The sequence below is a fragment of the Polypterus senegalus genome, chromosome 6 (assembly GCF_016835505.1).
Source record: "Polypterus senegalus isolate Bchr_013 chromosome 6, ASM1683550v1, whole genome shotgun sequence".
NCBI classification, from domain to species: domain Eukaryota; kingdom Metazoa; phylum Chordata; class Cladistia; order Polypteriformes; family Polypteridae; genus Polypterus; species Polypterus senegalus.
The window spans coordinates 183,196,485-183,223,915 of NC_053159.1; positions in this window are offsets into that span (position 1 = coordinate 183,196,485).

Genomic DNA, 27,431 nt, shown 5'->3' on the forward strand with positions numbered 1-27,431 from the left:
ATCCAACGTCCATCTGTCTGTATGTCTGTCTGCTTTTCACAAGAGAACTACTTAACGGATTTAGATCGGGTCTTTTCTATAATTTTCTTGAATTTGTGACTTCTCTCATCACGCTAAGAGAGACACAGCGGGACCCTCCTCACTCACACGCCAGCCTCGTGGCGTCCCTTACCTCAGCTTAGCTAGCGAACGAGAGGACTACTTAACGAATTTAGATTGGGTTTTTTTTCTATAATTTGCTCAAACATTCTGGTTGATTTTCTGACTTCTCTCATCGTGCTAAGTATCACAGTTCCCTTGTAGTATCGATTTATTTTCGCGAATCCGAGGGACTGAGGGGAGGGGGGTGGGGCCCTCCTCCTCCTCACTGACACGCCAGCCTTGGTGCGTATTGTAATCCACTTAGCTAGCGATCGAAAGAACTACTTAACAGATTTAGATTGGGTCTTTTCTATAATTTTCTTGAATTTGTGACCTCTCTCATCACGCTAAGAATCCTAGTTCACTTGCACAAATCTGAGAGGGACGCAGTGGGGCAAGGGGAGGGGGCGGGGCCCTCCTCACTCACGTGCCAGCCTCGGGGCATATCTTTAATCCGCTTAGCGAGCGAACAAGAGAACTACTTGACGGATTTAGATCGGGTTTGCTTTCTATAACTAGCTAACAAGGCTGAAATACTCAGCGTTGCCCGGGAGGAAAATAAAGTGTTTTTTTTTTTTTAATTGTTTGAAAAAAGTATAATTAAAAAACACAACTTTAAAAATTAAAGTACATTAACAAACAATGAAGACTCACTAATGTGCTTCTATCGATTGGATTTATCTATTTTTAAAATGATCTAAAATGTATCCAGGGTGAGACTCAACCTGTGAACGTTGCAATCAAGCTCCAGCCTCACCGGGCCACGTGTTTTGGAAGTGCACCAGTGGAGTAAAATCTGTGAATGCCTGTCAGACAGTCTTGGGTGTCCCAATCACTCCTAGCCCATTAACAGCCATGTCTGGTGGACTCCCAGGTGGGCTTAAAGTGGAGAAGGACAAACTGATTGTAATTGACGACACCGCACTACTAGCACGTAGGCTTACCTTGCTCAATTTGAAGAATCCAAAAGTCATTGGGTAACTGATGTCCTATAACAGGGGTGGCCAACGCCGATCATGGAGGGCCACAGTGGCTGCAGGTTTTTTTTTGCTTAATTAGAAGCCAGTCCTCATCAGAGCCGTCTTAAAGCATCGGCACGCTGGGCAGTTGCCCGGGGGCCCCATGCTTATCCATGTCTTGTGACTTGCTGAGTGGTTGTGTAGGCAGGGGTCCCAGTGCACTGCTTTTGTGGCTTTAAAATCCGTAATGACCCCTACTCTCTCTTCTTTTTCTTTTCCCAGTTTTTTGTGGTGGCGACCTGCACCACCACCACCTAATCAAAGCACCGTGATGTTCCTACATTGATGGATTAAAAGCCAGAAGTCTACATGACCATCATCATCAAGTCCTTCCATGAGAATCCTAAATACAAAGAGGACTGTTTCATTTATGTTAGGTAGAATGCCCAGAGTGGGCTGGGTGGTCTCATGGTTTGGAACCCCTGCAGATTTTATTTTTTCTCTCCAGCCATCTGGAGTTTTTTTTTTTTTGTTTTTTTCTGTCCTCCCTGGCCATCGGACCTTACTCTTATTCTATGTTAATTAGTGTTGTCTTATTCTAATTCTTACTTTGTCCTTTCTTCTCTTTTCTTCATCATGTAAAGCACTTTGAGCTACATTATTTGGATGAAAATGTGCTATAGAAATAAATGTTGTTGTTGCTCCTCACCAGTAACAGATCTTTCATGGCGTGTTAGTGTTTTAAGTCTACCGTGTCACTTCATCCTTAAATCATAGATTTTTTTTCCTCTGACGGACATGTCATTTTCAGTTTTTCACTTTTTCTTTAGTTTCCTCACTGGGTTCCTCTATTAGTCTAAAGTTATGCTGGTCATGTGCTTCCTTGAAGTACCTTTTGAACCAATGGGATGCTGTGCTGCGGGGCCGACTCCCCTTCTTCGGGTTTCATCTTCTTGGACTGATCCTGCACGGGCTTATAGCATGTAAAACCAGACTTTGACCACCACAGATCCCCAGGTTAGGTCAAGTTTGCAACCTGATGATGTGATTGGGTGTATTTTATGAATTTTTTTGTGGATCTTCTAGTGATCTAATCAAATCTTGTTTTCTGAAGTCAAGAAATATGATCTGGACATTTACTGTGCCCTATCTTATTTTCTGAAGATATGATTTCTGAATTTTAACCAAGCCATATTGAACATTGACAGTGTGGTGAGAAACAACAAGTTGAAGAGAATACATGTTGGCAGGTCGGGCACCGCCTTTAAGGTGAATTAGGCATTCGTCTAGTGGACAGATCATAAGGGGGAACCCAGCCGTATGGGTCAGCTACCGAACAGTCAGTTGGCGTACTAATATGCTTGGACTAGGGAACAAAATCACCTTGCACTGGCACTGAATGTTAGGGTGATAACCCAGTGGACCCCAATTAATCCATACAAAAGAACAGCAAGCAGGCACTCTATGGTGCAATTAGAATCCCAAATAAAGAAAGTAGAAAGCTTGTTAGGGCTCAAAAGGCGCGTTTCTTCTATGAAGGTCACGTGCTTGGCGCTCTGTCCAGCAGGGTGCTCTGATCACAGAGTCTAAACTTAGGGAGACCAGAAGGGGCGGAGTCAGATGACACTGCTGGGCATCTTTATGGCACTTTGGAGAGAATGGGGGAGGACATGATTAGTGCCAATGCCTCCTCTTATCTGAGAGTGGCATTACGTAACACAGATGAGCCAAGAGGGTGATCCACACGTAACGATGGGCAGCACCATATTGAGATATTCATGGCTAGCTAACTTCCCAGAATTCCACGGGAACATACATCACATGACATCTTCACTCAACATCGACACTATAATTGAACATATTAAGCACCATTTAGGCAAAAGACAAAAGACTTGACATGCATTTCTCTGTGCCTTTTGATCCCGGTGTTCTGATCTCTCTGAACGGTTTGGTTTCTTGTCTACGTTTCTGTGAAATATTTCCGGTGAAATATTGGATTGACTTTTTGGCTCTGCCCGCTGTACATACTTCTTTTTAGTTACACTTCATCTTCTGATCCTTTAATTAAAATTCTCTCTGCTGTGGCCTTGTGGTCTGAATGTTTTTCTTCGTTGAATGTGCCACTATCTGGGTAACCATTATTAACAAGATCTTACAAAGGGGTGGACATGGTCAGCAACAATACTCAGGTAGGCTGTGGCATTTAAACGATGCTCAACTGGTACTAAGGAACCAAAGTGTGCCAAGAAAATACCACCATACCATAACACCACAACCACCTGCCTGAACCATCGATACAAGGCAGGATGGATCCCTGCTTTCATGTTGTTGATCCTACCATCCAAATGTCACGGCGGAAAATCGAGACTCGTCACACCAGGCCAGTTTTGGTGCTGCCTGTTCTTAGCTGACAGGAGTGACACCCAGTGTGGTGTCTGTGACGTGTTGTATGTTCAGGGCTGCTCTTCTGTAGATATAATGAGTGGTTATTTGAGTTCCTGTTGCCTTTCTGTCAACTCGGACCAGTCTGGCCATTCTCTTCTGACCTCTGGCATCAACAAGGCATTTTCACCCAGAGGACTGGCCCTTATTGTATAAGACCATTCTCTGTAAACCCTAGAGATGGTTGTGTGTGAAAATCCCAGTAGATCAGCAGTTTCTGAAATACTCAGACCAGCACGTCTGGCACCAACAACCATGTCCCGTTCAAAGCCACTTCAATCCTCTTTCTTCCCCATTTTGATCCTCGTTTTGAACTTCAGCAGGTGGTCTTGACAGCTGAGTTGCTGCCATGTGATTGGCTGATTAGATATTTCCATTAACAGGCAGTTGAACAGGTGAACCTAATAAAGTGGCCATTGAGTTTATGTGGCCCTCTGTGTAATTAGCCAGGGGTTTTGACAGGATTTCCCCCCCTAGTGGAAATTCTTGGAACTGTTCAGGTGCTTTGGAATAACAAGATCTGCCCAAAAGGTGCCAGTAGTTTACAACTAAAGGCATTTGTGACTCCTCAAGTAAGACATGACACAAACTGATTGAAGTTTCTCATCATTCCTTCCACAGTCACATGGGTCAAAGTCATCACATATTATAACTGTCAGGGTCAGAATGAGTCATCATTAAAGTGTTGGTGACGGACTGAATCATTTCCATTGTAGAGCGCAGATTTTTGTGACATTGGTTACAAGTTTATAGAAGTGGATAAGGAAATACGCAGGAACAGAATCGGTGGACAGCGAGAATTTACTGTCCGTGATGTAAGAAAGAACTCAGACAGCTGTGAAGTGTTGGGTCACCTGTAGGCAAACAAACAGAAAAAAAGGAAAACGTCTTTATAGATGCCAGTCTCCGAGCAGACTGATTCAAGATGGCGGAGCTTCCTTTGACTTCTGGCAGGAAGAGGCGGACACAGGAAGTGACATCAAGGATGGTAAAGCCGCCAATCTTCCGGTCTGCAGAGGGAGGGAAAGATAAAGTGTTAGTCAACAGCACTCTCTTGTGTTCTGGCAGGAAGTTACCATTATCCAAGCATTTAAACTGCCCCTAATGCATGCATGTGTGACAATGACTAGACAAACAGGAGAAACACACAATTAAATGATAATAAAAACATCAAAAACAAAGAATAATGAAAAAAAATCATAAAGAAGACCAAAAGAAGCGCTTGAAAAAGGAGCCATAACAATAGTGAGGAGCTCCCTCTAGAGGTCAAGTAGCTGAGGTGACTTCTTTCTCTTGTCTTATTTGCAGCACAGTGAAGTGCATCCTTTGTGGGCATTTCTTGGCATCGGTCAGTTACTGGGTGTCTCTCATGCCCTCAGTTACCCTGCTGTCTTTGTGGCGTCAGCCCTTTCCCTCATTTCATTTGAGACCCCACTGACAGACAGACAGCTGACGTTCTCCATGTGCATGTCTTACGTGAACAGTAGATATTCGCTGATCTTATCAGATTCACTGCCCACTTTATTCCACATTTGGAATCCTTCATGGGGTAGACCGGGCGCAACTGAGCAACTATTACAACCTGATTAGGAATTTAAAATTACGGGAACTGAGAAAGTTTGGGCACAGCGTGCCACACAAATGTGAATCCTAAAGGGCGAGCACACTGAGCTACAGCTGTGCTCATTGAAGGGAAAATTCAATTTGCTGCACCGTGCCAAGGGTATTAATGGGCAATTATTTACCGCAAACCTGGATCATTTATATCATTTATTGCTTGACAGGCTGTGGAATTTTGATCCAAATGTTAATGTATTCATGGAAACTGCATAATTTAATTCAGAGACTTTTGAGCTTACCTGGAACACAAGAAATGCACTTTTGTAAAATGCTGTTTGTGTGCGACCACTACGGCCCTCGTGGAGGTGCGCACAGGTGTCATTTACGGAAAATTCAATATATAAAAATGAGCCGTCTGAACACAATGGAAAATGGTGTCCATATGTCCAGGTGACAGAGAGACTGGGGGATTGGGGAGACCAGGAGTAGGCAGGAGAAGACCCTTTCAGTTTGAAGTATCATTTGAACATTTGGGTCATGTGAGTGAGGAGGGCAATGGGGAGGTCTCGTCTATTATAATTATTATTCACGTTTATTATAATTATTATTTTATAGTGCCTTTCATTGAAGGAAGAATGATAAGGAACTACATTCAGTATAGCAAATCACGGCAGGCAAGACTCCACCTCTATGATAGATAGATAGATAGATAGATAGATGTGAAAGGCACTATATAATAGATAGACAGATAGAGAGAAAAATATGAAAGGCACTACATAATACAATAGATGTGATTACTTTGCAGATATCTGTTTTCACTTTGAGATTAAAGAGTCTGTTTCAGTAGATTAGTGTGAATAAAGCGAATGGAACCCACTAGGAGTCAATGCTGTGCAACAGTAAAATGTGAAAACTGCCACAGGGCTGACTACATTTCATAGGCAATTAAGCCAAATAATTAACTTATCAATTGTTTGATTGGTGGATTGATTCTTTGATTGATTGATTAATCTTTGATTTATTGATTGATTGTGTTCTTGTAATGGCTTGGCTCTGTATGGAGGTCTCCTTCTCATATTCATGTCTGTCTTTGGGTGGTAAAAGTCTCTCATCTCTTTTAATGCAAGTGTTGCCTTCAGGTTTTTATATTTCTATAAACAAGCCCACTTCATTTTCTACCAGTAGTGCAGATCAATGAAGGACTGAGGCCATATCACTCCCACGGGGCAAAGACATTTTATGATTCTGTCCACATGCCCCGTTACTCCCTGAAGCCTCTATTTTCTGCTTTTATTGTCTTCAGCTAAAGTTTTCAGGCCAGTCTGCCTTTGGTTAGCAGAGCTCAATGAACAGATAGATAGATAGATAGATAGATAGATAGATAGATAGATAGATAGATAGATTTAGCTATTATATATTTGTTAATATTGCATTACTTAAATATTGTTTAATTTTGTATGCTGTATTTCAGTTTAAGTGTGTCTGTACTCCTTGTTCTGTCTGGGTGAATCCCAATGAGGCGGGGCCACTCTGATTGCTGCTGCTGAAGCTCCGCCCTCTGCCTTTATATTCTGAGGCTGGCCAGTTGGTCCTTCAGTGGTTCAAAGTTCTTTAATAGCCATTACTGATTTTTTTTTCTGGTTTTGGAGTTATTTGCTTTGTCTTTGGTTTTCAGTTTCTATGTTGTGAATTAATTGGACTGGTCCAGCATCTCAGAGGAACTACAGAAGAAAAGGAAGAGCAAAATCTTTGCTCTTTGGCAGCAGAAATAATTGTCTGCAACTTAACATAAGCAAAACCAAGGAAGTGTTTATTTATTTATTTATTTTATTATTTTTATATTTTTTTTGCATTCCATACAAATCAATCAAGCTTTACATAAAGAAAATTTAAGTTAAGTTAAGAACAAATTGATCCCCACCCCTAAGAGAGTGAGCAAGCCAAACAGCATGAAATTTAAGGCTGTAAACATACCTAAATTAATAAATTCTCTGTGCTTTATGAATTATTTTAAAATATTACTGATTAGATCCTGCCATGTTTTGAAAAAGTCTGTACAGATCCTCTAACTGAGTATTTGATTTTTCCAATTTCAAATAATATAACACATCAGTTTCCCACTGACTTAAAGAGGAGAGTTTGGGTTCTTCCAGTTTATCAGAATAAGTCTGCGTGCCAACAGTGTAGTGAATGCAATCACAATTTGTTTGTCCTTCTCCACTTTAAGCCCCTCTGGAAGAACCCGAAACACAGCTGTTAATGGGTTAGGAGGGATTGTGAGTCCAAGGCTGTCTGAAGGTAATTAAAATTTTTGTCCAGAATGATGTTAATTTGGTGCAGGCCCAGAACATGTGACCCAGTGAGGCTGGCACTAGTTTGCAACGTTCACAGGTTGGATCATGCCCTGGAAACATTTTGAGAGTTTTAGTGAGACAGATGTGCTCGATATATAATTTTGAGTTGTATAATTGTATGCTTTGCGCATATGGAGCTCGAGTGAATTCTCTGCATTGCTACTTTCCACTCCTTTTCTGATATATTAATTGAGAGATCTTTTTCCCAGTGTCCTCTTGGGTCTTTGAAAGGGAGGGATTGTAAAATGATTTTATATATTGTAGAGATGGAGTCTAAGTCCTTGAGATTGAGCAATATTTTACCAGCATGGATGAGGGTGCAAGATGAGGAAAATCTGGAAGGTTCTGTTTAACAAAGTTCCTGATTTGAAGATAGTGAAAGAAATGTGTAGCTGGAATGTTAAATTTGGAATGTAATTGTTCATAGGATGCAAAGACGTTGTCTATATAAAGATCTCTAAGCAAGTTAATTCCAAATTTTTCCAGATATTAAAACTGCATATGTTTGTGAAGGTTGAAAGAGGTGGTTCTCTTGCAGAGGTGCCACAGATAGAAGCTTCTCCGTCTTAAAATGCTTTCTACATTGGTTCCAGATTCTAAGTGAGTGGAGCACAATTGGGTTATTAGTGTATTGCCGATAACGTGTGTTTATTGGAGCACAGAGCAAGGAATACAAAGAAGTACTGCAGGATTTTACTTCTATTGCGGTCCAAGCCTGTGTATGTTCTTCTATTTGTGTCCAGGTTCTTATGCTGTATATTTGCTGCCCAGTAATAAAACTGGAAGTTAGGTAGAGCCATGCCACCTTCTGCCTTTTGTCTTTGTAGGGTCGCTCTTTTGATGCGTGGATGTTTTGAATTCCAAATAAATGAGGTTATTGTTGAATCTAATTGCTTAAAGAATGATTTATTAATGTATATTGGATGTTTTGAAATAAAAAGGAGCTTAGGAAGAATATTCATCTTAACAGTGTTAATTCTTCCAGCTAGTGTGAGATGAAGGGTTGACCATCTATGCAAGTCTTGTTTAATTTTTTCCATGCAGACGCGAAATTTTGTTGATAAAGAGCTTTATGTTTACTTGTGATGTTTACCCTAGGTATTTAAACTGTTCTGCAATGATAAAAGGTAGGTGTCTAATCTAATATTATATGCTTGAGAATTCACTGGAAAGAGTACACTTTTATTCAGATTAATTCTGAGACCAGAGATCTTTTGAAATTCTGTGAGTGCTGCTAAGACTGCAGGCACAGAATTTTCTGGGTCCATATATACAGTACCATATCATCTGCATATAATGAGATTTTCTGTTCCAGTCCTTCTCTGCTAATCCCCTTTATCTGATCAGTATTTCGACAATGTATTGCCAGTGGTTCAATGGCAATTGCAAACAGCAGCGGTGACAAGGGCATCCTTGTCTAGTGCCACGTTCTAGTTTAAAGTAGTCTGAGCAAATGTTGTTGATGCAAACTAAAGCATCTGGGTTAGTATACAGTAATTTAATCCATGCACAAATGTTTGGGCCAAACCCAAACTTCTCCAATGTAGTAAAAGGTATTTCCATTCAATCATGTCGAATGCTTTTTCTGCATCCAATGATAATAATATTTCTGGGGTGTTTGATTTAGTTGGTGAGTATATTACATTAAACAGGCGTCGAAGATTTGAAGATAAGTGTGGCCCCTAATAAATCCAGTTTGGTCTTGTGATATTACGAGGGAGCACTTTCTCCATCCTTCTAGCCATGATTTTAGAGAGTATTTTAACATTGTTATTCAGAAGTGAAATTGGTCTGTATGATGCACATTGTAATAATTCCTTATTTTGTTTTGGAAAATCAGTGATTAGTGCTTGGCGAAAGGTTTGTGGAAGAGATTGGTTATCTCTGGCTTCTGTAAATGTTGCTAATAGGAGAGGAGCTAGCTTAGCGGAGAATTTCTTGTAAAATTCTGCAGGGTAGCCATCAGGTCCTGCTGCTTTCCCGCCTTGGAGTGACTTTATAGCATCTAGTAATTCTGATAACAGCAGAGGTTTCTCAAGTTCCTCCGCACTAAAAGTGTCTATTTGTGTTATTTGTTATGTATCCAGAAATACATTAGATTGTGTATTGTCTTCTTCAAACTCAGTAGTATATAAGGATTTATAGTAGTCTCTGAAAGTGTTTGCATTGGTGATTACTGAGATTGCGTTGCGCACTTCTTGCTTGTGAATTTGTTGAGCTAAGAGCTTATTAGCTTTCTTTCCATGTTCATAGTAATGATGTCTGGATTTGTAAATTAGTTGTTCAGTTTCTTTAGTTGTCAAGAGGTTTAATTCTGAATGTAGAGCCTGCCTCCTCCTATGTAGAGTCTCGCTTGGTAGTCTGGCATGTTCTTCATCTATTTTAGTAATTTCGCTTTTTATCTCTGCTACTTTCTTGGCTTTGATTTATTTCTGTGGGAAAGATATGAGATAATCTGTCCTCTTAAGAAGGCCTTAAGAGTTTCCCAGAGTGTTCCTGCAGAGATCTCGGAGGATGTATTTGTCTCTAGAAAGAATTGATTTGTTTGGATATAAATTCATACAATTCTCGTCTGCTAATAGAAGCGGGTTGAGATGCCATCTGTGGGGTGAGTGTATGGGGCTTAGTAATTTTAGCTCCAAGATCATAGGTGCATGGTCTGAAATAACAATAGCATCATATTCGCAAGATTTAATCATAGGCAAGAAGTTATTATCTATAAAGAAGTAATCAATCCTTGAGTAGCAATGATGTACTGGTGAGTAGAAAGAATATGTTCTTGAATTTGGGTTTAAAAACCTCCAGGGATCTGATAAGTTGTGGTCAGTTATAAACTTTGTAATTATCTTTACGGTGTTAGATGCCATTCCCCCTGTGGAAGAAGTCCTATCTAAAAGTGGATTTAGAACACAATTAAAGTCCCCAGCCATTATAACTTTATGAGTGTTCAGATTGGGAATGGATGCAAATAAATTTTGTATAAATTCCTTATCATCAACATTAGGTGCATAAACATTTATCAAAATCATTTTACAGTTAGATAAGTCTCCCATGACCATTACATATCTCCCTTCAGGATCCAATACTACATCTGATGCTACAAATGGGACTGTTCTATGTATGAGAATTCCCACACCTCTAGTTTTCTTTGTAAAACTAGAATGGAACATTTGGCCAGTCCAGTCTTTTGCAGCCGGAACTGATCCTTGCCTAGTAAGTGGGTCTCCTGTAAAAATACTATTTTAGCATTTAGACCTGTTAGGTGAGAGAGTACGTTCAAGCCTTTAACATTCCAGCTCACAAAATTAACTGTCCCATCATGGAGACACTGACTCTGAGTTTTTGATGTCATTTTATAGTCTTAACTGGAAGTGAAACAGCTTCGGCCTTAATTTCCTATTTCCCCTAGAGTTGTTGCCATGTAGCTTATTATTGCATTGGTAGTTATAATTATAAAGATTAAGAGGATAGATTAGGTATAGATCAGGCCTGCTCTCTTTCTTCCCCCCTTAACCCCCACCCTCCCTTTTTGCCTCCCCAAGTGAGGCTAAAACCCACTTCACACAGTCCCAGTCCTCTGACATACCCTGAGACAGAGCACGTCCAAAGCATAACAAGCCCCCATGCAGCGGTGTTTTAGGATTAAAAGATAGAAATATCTATTACCAAAGTCTAAAAGAAAAGAAAAACAAAAATTGTGCATTTAAAATATATATAGTTTTCAGCAAGGGAAGTGTTTATTGACTGTCAGCACACCACAAAGCCTTTGTGCCCGGTCAGGATGGATGTAGAGGTGGTGCACTTCTACAAGTGCTTTGGGGTCCACCTTAATGACAAGTTGAACTGGTCTCGAAACACAGAGGAACTTTATAAGAAAGGGCAGAGCAGGCTCTATGATGGCCAGTGTGGTGTGCTGGGCTGGTAACATCACTTTAAGAGAGGCCCACTGAATCAACAGTCTAATTAAAAAGACAGGCTTGGTTATGGGACCCAACTCTGGACCCTTTGGAGGTCATAGAGGAGGAGAGAATTAAAGCAATACTGAGTGCCATTATGAAGAGCCCTGCACATTCTCTCTCTGTGACACAACAACACAGAGGACTTTCAGCCAATGAATTCTTCAGCAGAAGTGTGTCAAGAAATGTGACACAATTGATAAAATTAAGTAAATCATCGAGCCAACTGCGCTTGAACTGGCTGCATGCACGCTCCCCCCTATCTGACACTGCTGTTTTCAAATAAAGATGTGCTATAAAAGAGGTGGACTCAGATGAGGGTGAGGGTTTTACATCGGAGAGAGAGAGAACAGAAGCCCTCCACGCTAGAAACGTCCACTCACATATAAGAACAATGCAGCTGCACCAGGCGTAAAGGTGGTAGCAGGAGATCGGGCGTCACCGATCAAAGTACGAACGTCTTGATTATGAGTCAGTAGTTCTTACCGCTGCGCCATTAAAAGCAGTCGTATTCAGGGCGTGTCGATGTCTCACCCTAACGCTGGTTCTTATATTTGATTATATAGTATTCTTAAATAAAAGCGCACTTGTTCTGTTATACGTGTACCTTTTGTTAAAGTGTTTATTTGATATTTGGACTTCAGGCTTCACACCTTATACACTTCATGTCGCCATTTTGCCAAGTATTACTAAAATTAGGATGCTTTGCACCCTGCTTGCTTCGCTCGCCAACCTCTTTACCCCACTTCCCCCTCCCCGTCAGCACTACGTGCCATTGTGTAAAGGGGGACTGAACGCACCCCAAGGAGACGCAGTCGCTCCTCCGAAACCCCCTCTTAAACGGTAATACATTGAGAAACAAATGCAGTTTTTTTCTTACCTCCTTTTTGCTCGATCAGCTGCTGGCTTGCTGCTGCTGCTGCCGTGCCTCGTGATCTGCATCTCGCACGGTGCTTTGAACATTTAAAAGCCTGTACAGCAACTGTCCTTTTGTCTCACTGCCTTGTCTCTCTTCTCCCCCAGACATCCTTTAAACATTATTCGATCTCTTTTCGCTGCGATCTTTGCTAGTATTTTTTTAAGACTTTCAAATGTTCCTACTTCCATTATCTCTAACCTGCACTGCATGTGTATCGCACCAACGTTTTTGAATTCTTTACAACAAAGCTTCCAAAGTTTGTAAGTATGACGTGACTTGACCATCTTGCGGGACGTGAAAGTGTCTCTCTGTCTGTCTTCAAAAGATTACGTCTCATCGCTGGAAAAACGTCTCGTCTCGTTCTTAAGATTTTTTTTTATAATAGAGTGACATGAAAAACATTTCTGTTTTAAAAATGTGTTTACATAGATTGTTGTAGACACACAACACACATTAAATGCATTTGTTTCAAATAAGGATATATTATTTACCACATACAACTCCCAGCACCTCACATGCAGGTAAACAGACTTGAGCTGAGAGAACTTTCTGCCCTTTCTGCATTGGCGGTGGGGGTGATGGGACAGCAGGCTGCTTTCTGCTTGTGCTGATTGACATATTTACAACACAAAAGACGCTGACCATGCGGTGCGAAGGGATTTAAGGTGGGCCGGTATTACAAGTTTTTCGTAGGCTTTGGTAAATCTAGTGTTAATAAGTATATCAGGTGTAAGCGATGAATTACCGGGTAGCAGCAATGAGAAAAGACCCCTCAGAGGCGGTTCTTAGCTCACCATGGTGAAAAGAGCCCGTGGCTAAAAGTGCTCCAGTGAGGGTGCCTCCTAGAGGGGCTTTCTCAACATTCCTGATACGTTTTGTTTGGCCATTGGGCTTCTTTTGAGCTCTGGTTGCTTCCCCCAGCAGACCCCAGCGTAGGACACCACACCGGCTACTCTGGACTGGTAGGACATCTCCAGCAGCTCGCTATGCACATCAAAACAACAATAAAAACAACAACAGCATTTATTTCTAGAGCATGTTCTCATACAAACAATGTAGCTCAAAGTACTTTACAAGATGAAATAAAAAGGATTTCTTCTTCTTTCAGCTGCTCCCGTTAGGGGTCGTCACAGCGGATCATCTTCTTCCATATCTTCCTGTCTTCTCCATCTTGCTCTGTTACACTCACCACCTGCATGTCCTCTCTCACCACATCCATACACCTTCTCTTAGGCCTTCCTCTTCTCCTCTTGCCTGTCAGCTCTATCCTTGGCATCCTTCTCCCAATATACCCAGCATCTCTCCTCTGCACAGGTCCAAACCAACGCAATCTCACCTCTCTGACTTTGTCTCCCAACTTCAGCTGACCCTCTAATGTCCTCATTTCTAATCCTGTCCATCGTCATCACACCCAGTGCAAATCGTAACATCATTAACTCTGCCACCTATATCTCTGTCTCCTGCTTTCTGGTTAGTGGCACTGTTTCCAAACCATATAACATAGCTGGTCTCACTACCGTCCTGTAGACATTCCCTGTCACTCTTGCCGATACCCGTCTGTCACAAATCACTCCTGACACTCTTCTCCAGCCACTCTGTCCAGCCTGCACTATGTTTTTCACTTCTCTTCCAAAATCCCAAGTATTTAAACTCATCCACCTTCACCAACTCTACTCCCTTCATCCTCACCATTCCACTGACTTCCCTCTCATTTACACACATGTATTCTGTCTTGTTCCTGCTGACCTCTATTTGTCTCCTCTCTAGAGCAGATCTCCTTAACCTTCTTCCTACTATCGCTACAGATCACAATGTCATCAGCAAACATCATAGTCCATGAGGACTCCTGTCTAATCACATCTGTCAACCTGTCCATCACCAGTGCAAATAAGAAATGCCTCAGAGCTGAGCCCTGATGTAATCCCACGTCCATCTTGAATGCATCCGGCACTCAGACCTCACCACAGTCACACCTCCCTCGTACATATCCTGTACAACTCTTACGTACTTCTCTGCCACTCCCAACTTCCATATACAATACCACAGATCCTCTCTCCTCACCTTGTCATTTGCTTTCTCCAGGTCCATAAAGACACAATGCAACTCCTTCTGATCTACTCTTTACTTCTCCATCAACACCCTCAGAGCAAACATCCCATCTGTGGTGCTCTTTCTTGGCATGAAACCACACTGCTGCTCACTAATCATCACCTCACTTCTTGACCTAGCTTTCACTACTCTTTCCCATAACTGTGGCTCATCAATTTTATCCCCCTGTAGTTACTACAGCTCTGCACATCCCCCTTATTCTTAAAGATGAAATAAAAAGGATGTTAATATATAAAACATAAACAAGATTAGGTAATAATATTTTACAGTATGTAACAAAGAAAAGGGGTAAGGTTGGAGGACCTGGAGGACAGAAAAAAAAAAAAAAATCTGCAGGGGTCCCACGGTCAAATGACCAACCAGCCCTTACTGGGCATTCCACCTAACACAGATGTTCTAAATCGGTCCTTCTGGTTTTCATGCTTCACACAGATGAAATTGATGATGGTGGCCGTGTGGACATCTTGGTCACCTGCCATTCAATCCATAAACACAGGGGGCAGCGTAGTGCCTTGATCAGGTGGTGGATTATGATAATATGATGATAATAATGATGAACACTGCTTTGGTGTGCGGTCATTTATCTGACGCTGCTCATCAACAGTTTTTTCATTCACGTCATCCATAAGCAGCTTCAAGTAGGAAAGCAGACCTTGGTTCTCAACATTCACATTTATTCCCATAGAATCAAAACCCGGTTCTGCTGGTTTATTTGAAGCAGGGGCAACAGAACCGGAACATTATATAGTCTGACACGGCTAATGTGGCTATGAAAAAGCCATTTTACAATTGGGGGGTTTTGGGCAGTTTTTTTTTTTTTTAAATGTTCCACCGTATTAGCCATGGTGAATTTTAGGTGCATAACAGCAAAAATGGCCGCCTCACCACTTCTTTTCAGGTTGGTTCTTGGAATTATAAGCAGACCTTCATCTGAAGATGTGAGGTCCCGACATGAGTCTCCTTAGGATGTCCAGTCTACTCTCACCCTTCTTGTCCCATGCCAGTGTGATTTCAGACCAGTCCAGTTTTCTGATTACGTGGACCCCCTCAGGTCCATCCACGTCCTCCCCTTGAATGGTGACAGGTCTCAGAGGCTCCCTGATATGTCAGACGTCCTCCACCAGCTCTTTTGTCTTACATGTTGCTGTCCCTGCACCACAAGACAAAGTCCTCTATGACTTTCCTGTACTCCGACTCATCTCCATTCTTCACGCAGCCAATGATGGACGAGTTGAGTCATCCTGAACATTTCTGTAGATGGCAAGCATGCTCAGGTTGCTTCCCCAGGAGACCCCAGTGTAGAGTACCATACTGGCTACTATGGACTGGTAGAACACTAGAAGTATCCTCTACTCTGACCTTTCTTGTCCAGCACCCACTTTTTTTGCCAGTTTGTTGTTCATGTGTCCCCCTAGGTATTGTCGCCCTGCACCAGTTCTCTATCCTCCCCCAGAACAAGAAACTGGGAACACGGTGGGTGCTGGACAAGAAAGGTCAGAGCAGAAAGTACTTCTGGTGGAGACTCGGGTCTTTGAGGCCAATGGTGACTGGTCTCAGAAGGTCCTTGGCATGCTGGAAGTCCACCAAAAGCTCTTTTGTCTTACAGGTCGTTGTCCATGCACCCCAAGATGAAGTCATCACTTATCTACATTGTTCATGCAGCCAGCGATGGACGAGTCAGGTCATCCAAATATGTCTTTAGATGGCATGTGCTGGTATTGTGCTGGAAGTCAATTGTGTAGAGGGGTGAACAGGAAGAGAGACAGGACAGGACAGTCCCCTGAGGTGCTCCAGCGTCACACCCCATCATTTCTAACACACAGTCATCTCAGCCTCACAAACTGCTGTCTGTTGGTCAGGTGGCCCACTGTGGGGGCATCAGGATGCCAAAACCTCAAGTTTATTCCCCAATCAGTAACCATAGAAGAAACAAGATGTTTCTTTTTACAACATTTAGTTCCACATGACACCTTCCCAAAATGAAGTGGTAGTGTTGCGATTACAGAAATGTGCAAATAATTGTTTTCTAATACACCTCTAACATGCCTTGGGATGGTGGGCACTACAAAAATGAAACCACAAGCATGCAGATGTGTAACGGCCAACCCCTTACCCAGCTGGCAGCTACACTACTAAGACCTGTGGCCTGGATGAATTACTGAGGCTAAGCTACATATACCAAGTCGTACCTCTAACAAATAATGTTTTTTTCCCTCAATCTTCGGTTTAAACACAAGCACACAAAAGCAGACATGTAAAATAGGTGTATAAATATATTAAATGAAACACAATAACAAAAAATGCAAATTCCACATGTAGAAAATATATATATAGATATGTACAGTGCTCAGCATAAATGAGTACACCCCCTTTAAAAAGTACGAATTTAATCAGTAGCCCAATGAACAAAAGAACAATTTCCAAAATTTTCACAAGGCTGAGGTTTATTGAACACTTGTTTAACTCCATAACATGAAATTAAGGTTAATAATATAACTTAGATCACAAAATCTTCAGTTTTACTCAAATTGGTTGAAGCAAAAATGAATACACCCCGCAACAAAAACTACTACATCTAGTATTTTGTATGACCACCGTGATTTTTAAGGACAGCACCAAGTCTTCTAGGCGTGGAATGAACAAGTTGGCGACATCCATCTTTTTCCATTCTTCAAGAATAACCTCTTTTAGAGCCTGGATGCTGGATGGAGAGTGATGCTCAACTTGTCGCTTCAGAATTCCCCACAGGGGTTCAGATCAGGAGACATACTTGGCCATTCAATCACCTTCACCCTGTTCTTCTTCAGAAATGCAACAGTAGCTTTAGATGTGTGTTTTGTGTCATTGTCGTGTTGGAAAAGTGCACGACGACCAAGTGCACGAAGTGATGGCAGCATCTTCTCTTTCAGTATAGAGCAGTACATTGTTGAGTTCATGATACCATCAATAAAAAGCAGCTCCCCAACACCAGCAGCACTCATGCAGCCCCACATAAGGACACTGCCACCTCCATGTTTCACTGTAGGCACCATGCATTTTTCTTTGAAATCCTCACCTTTACGACGCTGTACAGTTTTGAAACCATTAGTTCCAAAAACAGTACCATACCATACCATATTTATTTGATAAGCGCTTAAAAACACAGCATTACAACTGACCGACGCGCTGTACAGTTACAACAAGCAGGACTAAAAGCAAAATATTAAAAACAAACATTAAGAGAGAATTAAAACAGAGATACTAAAAACAGGTCAGGGGACCAAATAAAATAGAGAAAATAGCAAAAGGCAAATGGAAAATGAAACAGGTTAAGAATTAAAAGCCAATGTGAAGAAGTGCGTTTTTAGGCGAGATTTAAATGTGGCGACTGAAGCGGCTTGCCTAACCACTAAGGGCAGGGAGTTCCAGAGCCCCCGGGTGCACAGACGGAGAAAGCCCTTCATTAAAACGTGCCTTGGGAACGGTTAGGGTTAGGATCTGCAGATCTAAGAACACGAGGGGGATTGTGACAATCAATCAATCAATCAATCAACATTTATTTATATAGCACATTTTCATACAAAAAAATGTAGCTCAAAGTGCTTTACAAAATGAATAGAAAAATAGAAGACACAATAAAAAATAAACATAAGTCAACATTAATTAACATAGAATAAGTAAGGTCCGATGGCCAGGGTGGACAGAAAAAACAAAAAAAAAAAAACTCCAAAGGCTGGAGAAAAAAATAAAATCTGTAGGGGTTCCAGACCACGAGACCGCCCAGTCCCCTCTGGGCAATCTACCTAACATAAATCAAACAGTCCTCTTTGTATTTAGGGTTTTCATGGAAGGACCTGATGATGATGGTCACGTAGACTTCTGGCTTTCAGTCCATCACTGTTGGTGCATCATGATGCTTTGAGTAGGTGGTGGTGGCGCAGGCCGCCACCACAAAGAAACCGGAAAAAGAAACAGAAGAAAGAGTAGGGGTCAGTATGGATTTTGGAGCCACTATGAATAATTATTATGATGAATTGAACATATAGAGTATCAGGATTAAGTTAAATTAAATTAAATTGAAGTTATAAAAAGGCCATGTTAAAGTAATGTGTTTTCAGCAGTTGTTTTAAAGTGCTCTACTGTATCAGCCTGGCGAATTCCTATCGGCAGGCTATTCCAGATTTTAGGTGCATAGCAGCAGAAGGCTGCCTCACCACTTCTTTTAAGTTTAGCTTTTGGAATTATAAGGAGACACTCATTTGAAGATCTAAGGTTACGATTTGGAATATAAGGTGTCAGACATTCCGATATATAAGATGGAGCAGATTATTTAAGGCTTTATAAACCATAAGCAGTATTTTAAAGTCAATCCTGAATGACACAAGCAAACCAGTGTAGTGACATCAAAACTGGAGAAATGTGTTCGGATTTTCTTTTCCCAGTTAGGATTCTAGCAGCTGCATTCTGCACTCGTTGCAAGTGATTTATGTCTTTTTTGGGTAGTCCTGAGAGGAGTGTATTACAGTAATCTAGTCGACTGAAAACAAAAGCGTGAATTAATTTCTCAGCATCTTTCAATGATATAAGAGGTATAACTTTTGCTATGCTTCTTAAGTGAAAAAATGCTGTCCTAGTGGTCTGATGAATATGCGATTTAAAATTCAGATTACAGTCAACAGTTACCCCTAAATTTTTTACTTCCGTCTTAACTTTCAATCCTAGTGCATTAAGTTTATTTCTGATAACCTCGCTGAATCCATTATTGCCAATTACCAAAATTTCAGTTTTCTCTTTATTTAGTTTGAGAAAATTACTATTCATCCATTCAGAAATACCAGTAAGACATTGTGTTAGTGAATTGAGAGAGTCGGAGTCATCAGGTGCTATTGATAAGTACAGCTGTGTGTCATCAGCATAGCAGTGGTAGCTCACGTTGTGCTCTGAGATAATCTGACCTAACAGAAGCATGTAGATTGAGAAGAGCAGCGGACCCAGGATAGAGCCTTGTGGAACACCATATCGGATATCATGTGTCTTTGAGATTTGATTACCACAACTCACAAAGAATTTTCTCCCTGCCAGGTAGGATTCAAACCAATTTAAGACCCTGCCAGAGAGGCCCACCCATTGACTAAGGCGATTTCTAAGAATATTGTGATCAATGGTGTCAAATGCGCACTCAGATCTAAGAGGATGAGAACAGATAAATGGCCTCTGTCTGCATTCACTCGCAAATCATTTACTACTTTAACGAGTGCAGTTTCTGTGCTGTGATTTGTTCTGAAGCCTGACTGAAATTTATCAAGAATAGCAGGTTTATTGAGGTGGTCATTTAACTGCATAATGGCTGCCTTCTCTAGAATTTTACTTAAGAGAGGCAGGTTAGAAATGGGTCTAAAATTTTCAAAGGCAGAGGGGTCAAGATTATGTTTCTTAAGAAGGGGTTTAACTACAGCAGTCTTAAGACAGTCTGGAAAGACCCCGTATCTAATGACGAATTAACTATGTCCAGAATATTGTCAATTAGAACGCCTGATATTTCTTTGAAAAACCTGGTTGGTACTGGGTCAAGGACGCAGGTGGAGGGTTTCAGTTGAGAGATTATACTATGTAATTCAGGTAAATCTATCCTGGTGAAAGCATTTAATTTGTTTATAATGGAGTACCGGGGCTTTGGAGGTTCTGCAGTGTTGGGGAGATATACTATGTTATCTCTAATATCATTAATTTTTTGAGTGAAAAATACAGCAATGTATTAAGTTAAAGTGAAGTTATAAGAAGGCCATGTTAAAGTATTGTGTTTTCAGCAGTGTTTTAAACTGCTCTACTGTATCAGCCTGGTGAATTCCTATTGGCAGGCTATTCCAGATTTTAGGTGCATAGCAGCAGAAGGCCGACTCACCACTTCTTTTAAGTTTAGCTTTTGGAATTCTAAGGAGACACTCATTTGAAGATCTAAGGTTACGATTTGGAATATAAGGTGTCATGCATTCCGATATATAAGATGGAGCGAGATTATTTAAGGCTTTATAAACCATAAGCAGAATTTAAAATCAATCCTGAATGACACAAGCAAACCAGTGTAGTGACATCAAAACTGGAGAAATGTGTTCGGATTTTCTTTTCCCAGTTAGGATTCTAGCAGCTGCATTCTGCACTCGTTGCAAGTGATTTATGTCTTTTTTGGGTAGTCCTGAGAGGAGTGCGTTACAGTAATCTAGTCTACTGAAAACAAAATGGAGCAAGACACTCAAATAGGCGGGGGCTAGACCGTTTAATGCCTTATAGGTTAGGAGGAGAATCTTAAAATCGATTCTGAATCTAACCGGCAGCCAGTGTAGGGTTTTTAAAATCGGTGAAATGTGTTGGATTCTGCTACTTCCAGTTAGAAGCCTTGCAGCCGCATTTTGAGCCAGTTGGAGTCTAGAAAGTGTGGCTTTACTGATACCAAAATACAGGAATTAGAGTAGTCAAGCCGGGACGTAATGAATGCATGGATTACTGATTCCAGGAGGTGGTTAGACAGAATAGGCTTGAGTTTGGCGATTCGCCCGAGATGGAAAAAGCAGGATTTTACTGTGCTATTGACTTGAGCATCCATTTTCAGGAACGTATCCATTTTGATTCCATGATTGGAGACAGACGAAGTTACTGGAATGGGAAGAGAGTCGAGGCCAAGGGGTGGAACCTGTTTGCAGTCGGGACTAAAAACAATGACCTCGGTTTTTGAATCGTTCAGGTGAAGGAAGTTTACAGCCAGCCAGTCCTTAATGTCAGATAGGCAGTCGAGGAGAGGTTTGGTGGAGTCAGTTGGCTTGAGGGAGAAATACATTTGGCAGTCGTCAGCATATAGGTGATATGAAATTGCATGTTTTCTAAAAATTGCACCTAAAGGCAGGATGTAGATTGAAAAAAGTAGTGGCCCTAAAATGGAACCCTGGGGACCCACATGGGAGTGGGACTGATTCAGATGAAAAATCGTCTAGCATGACTCTGAGAGTCCTGTTGCAGAAATATGACCTGAACCAGTCGAGGGCTTAGCCAGATACACCAGCCCAGGATTCGAGTCGGGAGATCATGATGTCGTGGTCGATTGTGTTGAAAGCAGCAGATAAGTCGAGAAGAACCATAACCACGTGGAGTCCTGAGTCCAATGCCAAAAGGACATCATTTAGGACACGTAAATGTGTGGGGCCTAAAGCCTGACTGAAAAAGATCCATTACCTGATGGTCCTGTAGGTGATGAGTTAATTGCTCATAAACTACTTTTTCTAGTATTTTTCACAAGAAAGGTAGTTTGGAGATTGGACGAAGATTGGAAAGAACGGCAGGGTCAAGATCAGGTTTTTTCACAATTGGATGTACAACTGCGTGTTTGAAAGGCACGAGGAACTATAGCCGAGGATAGACTACTAGTTATGATCGAATTGAATCACAGGAAACACATCTTTCAGCAGTCTGGATGGCACCACATCGTCCAGAGAGCCCGAAGGCTTCGTTGAGGCGACGATTTTTTCCAGATGGGGGAGCGAAATGGGTTCAAAGCTGGTGAGGGAACCATGCGCAGGAGCGGCTAAATCAACAGAGCCAGGAGAAGAAATGGAGATCTGGGATCTAATGTTCGTGACCTTATCCAGAAAAAACGCGAGGATCTGATTGCAAAGAGCAGTGGAGGCAGAAGAGAAAACAGTTACGGCTGGAGAGAGGACAGCATTTAGTGTTTTATATAAGACACGTTGATTGCCAGAGTTTTTTGAGATGATGTCAGCGAAAAAACGGTTCCTTGCACCTCTAAATGCTCTCTGGTATTGGGACCACGCGTCTCTCATGCAGTCGAAGGTAACAGTGAGACCATCTTTCCTCCATTTACGTTCTAGCCGAAAAGTGATCTTTGTCTCATCACTCCAGAGTATAGAGTCCCAGCATGGGCCCTAGCAAATTCTAGGTGTGCTTTTTTGTGCATGGGCTTTAGGAGAGGCTTCCTTCGTGGACGATACCCATGCATGCCATTCCTCTGCAGTGTGCACTGTATGGGGTCACGGGAAACGGTCACTCCAGCTTGGCTTTCTACTGCTTTAGCTAACTGCAGTGAACTTGCGTGGCAATTTTCTACAACCCTTCTCATCAGAAGATGTTGACTTCCGTGGACGGCCTCTGCAAGATGGTTGCACTTCCATCTTTCTTAAATTGTTGGATCACTTTTGCTACAGTGTTTCGACTGATATGTAAAGCTTTGCTGATCTTCTTGTAGCCCTCACCTTTTTTGTGTAAAGTAATGATTTCCTTTCTCAGATTTTTTGACATTTCTCTTCCATGTGGAGCCATTGCTGACAGCATGAAATGGGAAGGACTTTTCTTTGTTAAGTAATGCCCTGTCTGCTGGACACCTCTTAAATGAATCATTAGACTCACCTGTGGTTGAATGCCTGGTCATTAGAATTTTGTAGTCTTAAGTGTGGCTCTTCTCCTAAGACTATAATTGGGGTGTACTCATTGTTGCAACATGGGCTTGAATGAATTTGTTAGGAAAATCACTTTTTTGTGTGTGCAAATTAACAAATCTTGTTTGCAATCAATGGCCCACATTTGTGGGAGTATTTTGTAGTACAGTATCTCATAGAAAATGTTGATACTGAAAGGAAACTAAAGGTTTTCTGTCGAATGTAGTGGGGTGTACTCATTTGTGCTGAGCACTGTATATCCCTCCACCAAAGCAGCAACGTGAAAACACCATATATACAATAACAAACCCTTCCCTTGCCCCAGTAACGTATAACAAACACAAATAACAACAATGAATGACTACTGAAATGACAATGATCGTGAACTTGAGTCCGGGTATATTACTGTCCTGAATACGGATGACTGATCAACAAAGAATGGATGCGTTTGAATCTCCTGGAAAAAGATGGATGTGGAGTGGTGGCTCTGAGGCTAGGGTGCTGCACTGCCAATCGGTAGGTTGCCAGTTCAAATCCCGTAAATGCCAAAAGGGACTCTGCTCTGTTGGGCCCTTGAGCAAGGCCCTTAACCTGCAATTGCCGAGCGCTTTGAATAGTGAGAAAAGCGCTATCTACAGTGATGTGAAAAACTATTTGCCCCCTTCCTGATTTCTTATTCTTTTGCATGTTTGTCACACAAAATGTTTCTGATCATCAAACACATTTAACCATTAGTCAAATATAACACAAGTAAACACAAAATGCAGTTTTTAAATGATGGTTTTATTATTTAGGGAGAAAAAAAATCCAAACCTACATGGCCCTGTGTGAAAAAGTAATTGCCCCCTTGTTCAAAAATCACCTAACTGTGGTGTATCACACCTGAGTTCAATTTCTGTAGCCACCCCCAGGCCTGATTACTGCCACACCTGTTTCAATCAAGAAATCACTTCAATAGGAGCTGCCTGACACAGAGAAGTAGACCAAAAGCACCTCAAAAGCTAGACATCATGCCAAGATCCAAAGAAATTCAGGAACAAATGAGAACAGAACTAATTGAGATCTATCAGTCTGGTAAAGGTTATAAAGCCATTTCTAAAGCTTTGGGACTCCAGCGAACCACAGTGAGAGCCATTATCCACAAATGGCAAAAACATGGAACAGTGGTAAACCTTCCCAGGAGTGGCCGGCCGACCAAATTTACCCCAAGCGCAGAGGCGACTTATCCGAGAGGTCACAAAAGACCCCAGGACAACGTCTAAAGAACTGCAGGCCTCACTTGCCTCAATTAAGGTCAGTGTTCACGACTCCACCATAAGAAAGAGACTGGGCAAAAACGGCCTGCATGGCAGATTTCCAAGACGCAAACCACTGTTAAGCAAAAGAACATTAGGGCTCGTCTCAATTTTGCTAAGAAACATCTCAATGACTGCCAAGACTTTTGGGAAAATACCTTGTGGACTGATGAGACAAAAGTTGAACTTTTGGAAGGCAAATGTCCCGTTACATCTGGTGTAAAATGAACAGAGCATTTCAGAAAAAGAACATCATACCAACAGTAAAATATGGTGGTGGTAGTGTGATGGTCTGGGGTTGTTTTGCTGCTTCAGGACCTGGAAGGCTTGCTGTGATAGATGGAACCATGAATTGTACTGTCTACCAAAAAATTCTGAAGGAGAATGTCCAGCCATCTGTTCGTCAACTCAAGCTAAAGCGATCTTGGGTGCTTCAACAGGACAATGACCCAAAACACACCAGCAAATCCACCTCTGAATGGCTGAAGAAAAACAATATGAAGACTTTGGAGTGGCCTAGTCAAAGTCCTGACCTGAATCCAATTGAGATGCTATGGCATGACCTTAAAAAGGCGGTTCATGCTAGAAAACCATCAAATAAAGCTGAATTACAACAATTCTGCAAAGATGAGTGGGCCAAAATTCCTCCAGGGCGCTGTAAAAGACTCATTGCAAGTTATCGCAAACGCTTGATTGCAGTTATTGCTGCTAAGGGTGGCCCAACCAGTTATTAGGTTCGAGGTGCAATTACTTTTTCACACAGGGCCATGTAGGTTTGGATTTTTTTTTTCTCCCTAAATAATAAAAACCATCATTTAAAAACTGCATTTTGTGTTTACTTGTGTTATATTTGACTAATGGTTAAATGTGTTTGATGATCAGAAACATTTTGTGTGACAAACATGCAAAAGAATAAGAAATCAGGAAGGGGGCAAATAGTTTTTCATACCACTGTAAATGCAAATAATAATTATTATTATTATTAAAAATGGAACAATCTCACTGTGTTTCCTCGGTGTATGGTGGATAATGAAGTCCAACCCCGGGGTTTCTGGCGATGATTGAGCTGAAGTGAATCCGGCAGAATGAGAAACAAACAGGCTACAAGGCGCGATGTGAAAAATAGCAAGAAATGACGGTCCGTTGTTGTTAAATGAAATCTCCGTCTTTTTCCTTCCTTCCTCTCTCTCCCTTCTTTTTTCCCTCCTGATCGTTTAAATAGTAAAGAGCCGGATGTACTGTAAGTGAATGTGAACAGGTGCTTTCCATCCCGGGGCTGCGGTCTCTCTCCCTCATCCGTCCCCTCTGCACTTACGGGGACGACATTCACTGACGTACACATAACGAACTGTAAACGGGACGATGGAAACAACACGCACTCAGCACACACATCGAAGACATTATTACTGCGTAGCCCTGCTACAGATGTAATCTCCAATGAAGAAATTGTGAAGATCCTGAGTGAGTCACTTTTCTTGCCAGAGTTCGGAGTGTAGAGTAATTGTTTTCAAACGTAGTTTAGGATTTGACGTTTTACATTGAGAAGCCCCTCGATTATTAACACAAGGGTGCAAGTGGGCTCTCTGCAACTGAGCAAAGTTCAGCAGTCTACTTTGCCCCCAATGATTCTTTCTTTGTTGAAATATGAGAACCATTGTAGTGGGCATCAGTGGTGTCACTAGGGTTGGTGTCAAGCCAACACTGGATTAAGACCCCCACAAGCCCCCGGGTGACTTGATTTACAGAGCTCCTTCACAGAGAGTTGATCATATTTTAAACGATGCAGCATGTGGGCACCCTGCTGTTTAATGCGGCACATTAATTCCACTTTTAATGGCACGTAGACATTCGATCATCGCACAAGAGTTTTGTCACCCTGCCTCTAAGATGGTGTCACCCTGGTGCGATTTGAACCCCCTATGATGCCCACTGGTGGACAATTTTTTTTTAAATGCTACATACTGTCTCCTATAAATCCTCTCAAATTAATAGGCGGTTCTTTCCATTAATGGCAACTGCAAATGTCCATCTCTAAGAAATACGACGCTCGAGTGTCAAGATGGCCAACCTCTGCTGGCACAATGAAGCCCAGTCATTTTTTAAAGTTTGCACATTTAAAGGCTCTGAAAAGCGGAGCCTCTCTTCAAAACACGCCGAGAAGAAGAAAGCGCCATGTGTTTAAAGAAAAGTTCAAGACGATGCCATAATTACAAACAGTTCTTCGACGTTATCAGCAGCAGTTCAGGGGTTTTTGATATTGGATGGCTGGAGCGCCAGCTGCTCCACTTCACTTTAAATAGTCTGCTGCCATCTTGTGGGATCCTGAAAGGCCTGAAACCCACCGGGCCTGCAGATTTTCAAATCCACTGCCCCTCCACCCAAAGCCAGCGTGGCAGCCAAAAAATAAACTCTTTCTAGATTTTCAAATCATTTTTCTACCTTAGAAAATATCACGAGATCGGCATTGTAACAAAGGTGTGGAGACCACCACTGAGCCACCATTGAGCGAGCCTCCGTAATCGCAGTCATAAATGAGCCACAGACCACAGAGCTTACTGTGCTGCAATCGGAGGGCACACACAGCCACTGGGATGTCTAATTGAAGGGCAGCTTTATAACTGGGACAACTGCTGGCAGAAACACAAGGCCACTCCTCCTCCTCCTCCTCCTCCTCTCCTTAACTACTCCTATTAATGCTAGGACTTCTTTTCCATGATACATTTGTTGCTCCTTCTCCTGCTACTCGTTCAATTAATCATTCCCTGCATACTACTATGATTAATACTTCTACTACTACTACTATTACTACCACTGCTAGTGTTTCTATTGCTGCTAATACTATTACTAGAACTACTACTCCTTTCTACTACTACTCTACTCCTTCTCCTCTTTCTTTTTTTCTACTCCTAACAGTTTACTACTAAAAACTAGTACAACTAGCATTCCCACTACTACTACTTCTACTCTTTGGGTTACTCTATTAATGTTACTCTTACTCTACTACTACTCCTATTCTATTACTTCTATATCTACCATATCTACTACTACACCTCATAATACACTATTTTTATTACTGCAGCAGCTAGTGCTACGACTACTACGGTTCCTACTACTACTACCTCTACTCCTATTGCACTTTTATTGATACAGCTACCACTATGTATTTTCCTACTGTTACTACACCTGCTGTGCTAATACTATTAATGCTTCCAGTATTATAAATACTATTAATATCCCTATTTCATCTCATCATCCTAATTTACTGCTACAACTAGA